The sequence below is a fragment of the Melozone crissalis genome, unplaced genomic scaffold (assembly GCF_028551555.1).
Source record: "Melozone crissalis strain CALT ecotype California unplaced genomic scaffold, PUWL_Pcris_2 ptg000027l_1, whole genome shotgun sequence".
In the NCBI taxonomy this organism is placed as follows: Eukaryota; Metazoa; Chordata; class Aves; order Passeriformes; family Passerellidae; genus Melozone; species Melozone crissalis.
This window is the reverse complement of record NW_026535805.1, coordinates 4,247,501-4,254,011: the sequence shown is the minus strand read 5'-3', so window position 1 is coordinate 4,254,011 and position 6,511 is coordinate 4,247,501. Positions and strand designations below refer to the sequence as shown.

Genomic DNA, 6,511 nt, shown 5'->3' with positions numbered 1-6,511 from the left:
CCCCGTCCGTCCCAAGGAGCCTCCCGATTGGGCGCCGGGCCGGGCCCACGTCACTCCGAGTGTGACGTCTAGTCTTCCTGTTTCCTTCAGCTGTGTCTTAAAGTAAATCTTGTGGCGGTGCGGAGCGCTGCTCGGCTCGGCCAGCCCAGCCCTGCCCAGCCCAGCCCTGCCCCGCGCCGCTCCCGCCGCCCCCGCTCCGCTCCGCGCCCGCCGCTCCGCTGCGCTCCGCTCCGCTCGGCGCCCGCAGCCCGCGGCCGCTGCCCGCGCTCCCGCCCGCGCTGCTCGCTCGCCCTCCCCCGCGCGATTATCATATTCATCAGCGGCACCCGGGGCTGCCGGCTGCGCGCGCGTGTCCGCGTGTGCGTGTGTGCGTGTGCGGGGCGCGTGTGCGGGGTGTGTGTGTGTGTGCATGTGCGTGTGCGTGTCGCCCTTTCTCTCGTTCCACCGGCAAAAAAAAAAAAGCGAGGCTCAGTTTCGTCGCCTTTGCACCGAGTAAGTACCCGCTCCCCCTCCGCGCCCCCTTCGTCCCTCCCCGCTTTCTCGGCCTTTTCAGGTCTTTCGGGTTTTTTTTAATTTTTTTTTTTTTTTTTTTTTTTTTTTTTTTTTTTTTTTTACCCCTAAATTCGCACTTGCTTGGGCTGCTCTAAATGGTCCGGGGGGAGGGGGGCGGTGATGAAATCCCCAGCAAAATATTGATCACCGTTATCAAACCTGTGCTTCTTTTTCCAGGGGGCAAAATTGCAGTGACTTTATTAGCTGAGTAGTTTTAATTCCCCGGTAGATAAAGCGGTAAGGATTTGTGAGCGGTAAGGAGCCCGATGGAGCGCTCACCGTAGCCTGCCCAGGGCTGAAGAGTAAGTGACCTGCTCGTTGTTAGGTGATCCTCCCCCCCTTCCCCTTCGCTCTCTCCCTGCCACCTTTTGTGGACCGCTCTTTATTTTATTCCGTGGGTTGGAGGGCAGTTTTGCGGGGACGGAAAGCGCAGCGAGTATTTGGCTTCTTGTTGTTGTTCCGAGCTTCTTTCTCCCCCCGTCCCCGCCGAAGTTCCCCATCCCCGCTTTAAACTCCTGCTCCGCTCCTCCGAGCCTCCTCTTTGTCCTGTTTATTATAGCTGCCTTGCTTTTTGTCTCTTCCAATTTGCCTGTCATTTGCATGTCGCTACTTCTCCTTTTTAACCCAAGCCGGGAAGGACAGGGACTTTTTATTCTTACTCTTCTTACCCTTGCAATTACTTTTTCATTTCCAAGCGTGGGACGAGCCGCGAATGGTGGAAATGTATAGAAAATGGGATTTGAGTGGTAGGTAGCGAGCACATGAGAAGAGATCAAATGCAAGTCGCGGGATAAGAGCCTTGATCTGGGAAAAGATTAGGATTATTGGTACTTTCTATTTGTTTGGTTGTTGTTTGTTGATTTTTTTTTCCCTCCGGGGGGGATTTAATTCTTTCTTAGCCGTTGATGGAGATCTTTCTTGGCTTTTTCGATTTTCTGTTTAGCGGCTGAGTGACCCGGCTCACTTTGCCATGTGTTTGCGCGGAGTTAAAGCGCAGGAGGGAGCGGTGCTGGGGGGCGTGGGGCCTGCGCGGAGGGGGCGCGCAGGGCAGCGCTGGGGCGGGGGGCCGAGATCGCGGGGCCCGACAGGAGCGGGGCCCGACGGGCTGCGGGCCGCGGCTCCGGGCACCGGGCACTCCGCGGGGGCGGAGCGGGGCCCGCGGCTCTTTGCACACAGGGACAAAGTTGCGCGGCCGCCCGCGGTCCGTGCGCGGCGTCTGGCGGGGCCGGGCAGGTGCGGGGCGCTGCGGGCAGGTGCGCGCCGGGGGCAGCGGGAGCGGAGCGGGACCGGGGGTGCCGGGCGCCGCCGCCTCCCTGCGCCGGGAGGGAGGGAGAGCCAGCCGGGGCGGCGGGGGCAGCAGCGGGAAGCGGCGCGGGAGCGGTGCCGGGGGGCGCGGCCGAGGCGGGATGGAGCTCCCCGAGGGGCCGGCGTCGCGTCCTTGTGCTGTGCCCCGGCCGCGGAAGAGCAGGTACGCGGGATATTAACTTAATGTCTTTGACGAAGTAGGGAATTTCAGTCAGGGCTGGCGAGGGACGCGGCTGCAGACTAGAGGTGCCCTTGAATGTCGGGCGAAAGTTGCCAGGACGAGCTTTGGAAAGCCGCTGGTTTCGCACAGGTCCCGAGCGCTGAGCAGACCCCGCGGTGTTTCTGGCTGGATGGCGAATGTCACCCCAAACCCGTCATCCGGGTCTGGGGACGGGTGGGGAGCACGTGGAACGCATCCACGCATCTGTGGCCATGGCTTGGTGGCAGAAGGTGCTGTGTTGTTGAGTGCAGGACACAGAAACGTGTTTGTGTCACCGTGAGGTGTAAAAGCTCAGATTATTTGTCACTTCCATTGCCTGTAGAGGCTTGGCAATATGCAGGATGAATTATAGGGAGGCAGTTTCCTTAGCCGTAGATTTGCATGAGGTACATATCCTTTATGTCTTTTTCTCATAGTTTTTCTCTGAGTTGCCATCAATCACTTTAAGTTTACGACCACTGCAGCTCATTTTGCATTTATTTTATCTGCTTTTCGTCCAGAGCTTACCTTTAGCAGCAATACCACATTCTGTGAAATGTTTATTAATACTCAAGGGTAGACAGAGTATCAACATTTCAGGAGTTGAACTGTGATAAAAAGTACAATGTATATACTTTTCACTAAGAGCTCTCTATTAAATTATTCTGTAAAGTATCCTGCGTTCGCTGAATGGCACTGTCGGTATATACAGTTAACTTCCCTGCCTGCTGAACTCTGAGGCCTCACAGTTTGTATAACTTATCTCTTTTATGATTGCGTGATAAATTGAGATGTTCATAAGAATGGACACATTTTCAAATTGAAAGGTTTAATTCGATTCAGGGCAGAATTGTAAATACTGCAATTTGTAGTCTCTAAATAGTGATTTATTCTGACTCAAAGTGCAGCCTAACTGCTAAATTAAGTAATTTAAGAATTGTGATGTAATGACATCGCGTAGCGTGGAAAAAATAGTATATTGGAAAACTTGGGCTGAATTCAGAGTAGGAATCTTGAGTACCTTTCAGTATTGTCTCTACACAGAGGCCATGTGAATTATTTTCTTCATGATCAGTGAAATAACAGGGACCAAACTGGCTTGAGAGGAGAAAAATGTTTTCAGTTTTCTACTTTGAGCAGCTTGATTTCTTTTTCTCATTCAAAAGATCTGTTTCCTCAAGCAGTGCCGAGCAGGGCTGTGTGATGGAGGGCCCTGCATCTCCCCAGTTTGAAGGCCTGAACTAATGAGATGCCGAATCCCTCCTGTTACTGAGCTCTGTAGTTGATGGGAATTGCGGATGTTTGGCATTCATAGGAATTGCTGAATACCTTGCTCTATTGGGCCCTGGGTATCACCAGGTTCATAAAACAAGGGTTGCTTTTTCCTTTAAGGCTAAAGAGCAAGCAGCATAATTTTGAAGTAAATCAGGCACTGATTTTTGCTGCTGCTTCTTCTTGTGGAGAAATCCTAGTAAAGTAGTTTTTTACTGCCCAAATAGTTCCTTATCCTTACTGCCTTGTTTCAAATTCCTTGTTGGACATCTCAGCTAAGGGAATTGGATAATCTTTTCTCCCAAGAAAACTTGTGTTAGAACTGCACAGAAAGGTAGTACTTTCTCCCAAGAAAGCTTGTGTCAGAGCTGTGCAAAAAGGTAGCACTTTCTCATTAGTGGCTGATGTGATTTTAGCACTGAACAGATATGGTGAACAGATGTCATCTGTTCTTCAAATTTTAGCTGTGGTTTTGTGCATGAAATGCTGTTGACTAGAATAATTTTCATCCTTTGCTTCCTGGCTGATTCTGGCAAAGCCATGCACTTGTGAAGTGCGTTAGAGTGTAAGATCTAAATATTTCTATTAGCAGAAGGATGTTAAATTTCTTGCGTGGTATTGGCATAATGGGCTGACATGAAGCAGGCAGACTCTGGACCAACGAAAGTAGTCGGCTTGTGAAAAGATGGGAGCGATTTCAGCTGTATAAACTGATATCTCCTTGAATTCATCCAAGCATATCCATCAAGTTTAGCACTCTTGTGCTGTGTATTTAATGGCTGTTCAGGTTAGGCTAGGGTTCTTCAAAGGGGCTGACGAGGGCGCGTTTGAATTTACATCTCCTTTGCATCCTGTAGGTGTTTGAATTAATCTAGGAGAAAATGATCAACATCTTTCTAGATCAAGATGAGTTAACAAAATTGATTACAAAAATTGATTTATTAATAGTGAGTATGGTTAAATACCTGACATCATACTCATTTTGACAAACCCTAGCCAAAGGTTTGGTAACAGCAACTCTTTGAGACTTAGAAATTAATCTATTTCCATTTTAAATGTCAATGCATATCAAATGGATACGAAATAAACCCATGTCTGTAGCTGCTGTGCTGTTAAGAGGTTATTCATAGCTACATTGTAATCATATCTCCTTAAACAAAAGATTTGAAAGTAAATTTGTAAATAAAATACTACTGCTTTATTTATGGATGGACATAGAAAGCGCTGAGGTCCTTGGTATGATTTTTAATTCTATCGGCATGGAAAACGTTTGGTTTCTGAGGAAGCCACGTTGTGCGAGTTGAGGCTGTAGATGTGGCCGGCGAATTTAACATAAACTACACTTGGCATGTGAGGAGTATCAAAAGCGATGCATAAACCAAATTTAACCTTCGCAAATTTAAAACTCTGCAATTCGGAAAGAAATGGTGCTTCTGGAGATTTCTACGTAGATCTTGACAACCAAACCCTATCTTGCCAGCTCTGTTTTTCTGGAGAGACTTTAGATGTATAAAATATAGTTTTGAGACAATGTACAGCCAAAGTACTGGTGACTGTCTAAAGGACACACGCTTCCTAATTATTTCTCCCCCTCCCCAAGATTTCCTTATTTATTCAGTTCTAATCTAATCAGTCTTGAATTCTGCCTGTTGTGGCTGGCATTTTGCATCCCGCTCTACGTGCCATTCCACTCCCCTTGAGGTGCAAATTGGTTTTGGTCCTCAGAGAATGAAATATTAACTGGCCATTCAATACCCATTCTGTTTTGTCAGGCTAAAGTAGAACTATTTCTCATATTTAAGCCGAAAGGCACGTAAGCCTTAAAGCTGGCAGTCCGGCTGGCTCAGGATAACACCAGGGCAAATGGGAGATGTTGCTTAATACCCAGGTTAAGTGTACGATAACTCCGATGCTTTCAGCTTCCATCGAGGGAAGGAGGGGACGTGGCTCTGCAGCACCTCCTGCCACATGTCTGTGGTGGCAGGAATGGGCTGTGGAGCAGCGCTGGCGCGGGGGCTTGGGGAGGGAAATGGACACTGGGGAGGAAGGATGCATGGCAATGACCTTCCAACCTGGCGCAGGACAGCCTATTTCCTGAGCTGCTGACTCAAGGGTACAGCAAGCCCTCCCCATGTGTGTCCTTGGTTGGGATTGGGCAAGAGAGAGAGGAACCGTGGTCAGGCACCTCGAATTTTCTGGGAAAAGTGCAAAACTTGTAACCTGACATGAGGTTTCTGGTGTGAGTCTGGGAACGTATTGCTGGCTCTCAATCAAGCATAGCTTGACTGCAGAAAAGGAAGGAAAAGCGTGAAGGTTTTCAGTGTTGGTGGGTTTTGTTTGTGGTTTGTTTTCTTTCCCTATTGGCAAGTATTATCCTTATGGTAGATGCCTTCAGAGTATTTTAGGTGAAATAAGCAGGAGCTCTTTCAGTTGTCTTCCAATTAGTTTAGATCTCTTTCAAATGAACACCACTGGACTGAAAGGTCAAACTCAGCCTTGGCTTATTCTGTGCCAGTGCCTTGGCCAGTTCTTTACAAAAACAGCCCTTCTGATATTCCTCAGGTTTTTGGGGGTTTTTTGGTGATGGTCTAATTGTAAGGCCTGATTCTGCCCCCCGAAAAGCGTCATTTGCATCAGCTGGGAGAAAGCAGGAGACAGCCTTTTACACGCTGCCAAGCAGGGCCTGACCCTACCCCTCACACATAACAGGATTTTGGTATCCCTGGACTCCAGGGGCTTGCTTGGAAGGGGGGATGCTCCTTGGTGTGCAGGTGGCAGAATTGGGCCCCTGCAGCAGAAATCCTTGTTATTTCATTATTTTCATCATGAGGTAACCAAACTTCACTCACTTAATGTACTTTTTGATAAGAAGAGATCTCTGAAGACAGTGACCTGATAATAGGTCAAGCTGTTTGGATTTTGCATCTGAATTAATGATACTTTTTGGTTTTAATATATTTTTTATCATTCTTTGCTCTCTTGTATGCAAGGAACCAGTATTGTAAACAAACATCATGTCCCTTGCATAGCTTTCTGACACCAGATCTCTGAAAATTCTTTTAGTACATCCAGAATGCATGAGCACAGGCTGCAAAATAAACATAATGTTTCTAAGTATTAAAAGCTGATTTATTTTTTCATCCTGGTTGCAAACTAAGCATTGACTACTGTCTTGATTTTTGG

At 48.1% G+C, this 6,511-nt stretch overlaps 1 protein-coding gene across 1 annotated transcript in view; it reads left to right on the top strand.

Annotated features, from left to right (window-relative positions):
- The first annotated feature begins 789 nt into the window (after positions 1–789).
- The window catches only part of PROX1 (prospero homeobox 1), a 49,192-nt gene continuing 43,470 nt past the window's right edge, over positions 790–6,511 (top strand). Inside the window, exon 1 of the mRNA XM_054280365.1 lies at positions 790–854. The gene's annotated coding sequence lies outside the window, so the exon portion shown is untranslated. The remainder of the gene's footprint in view (positions 855–6,511) is intronic.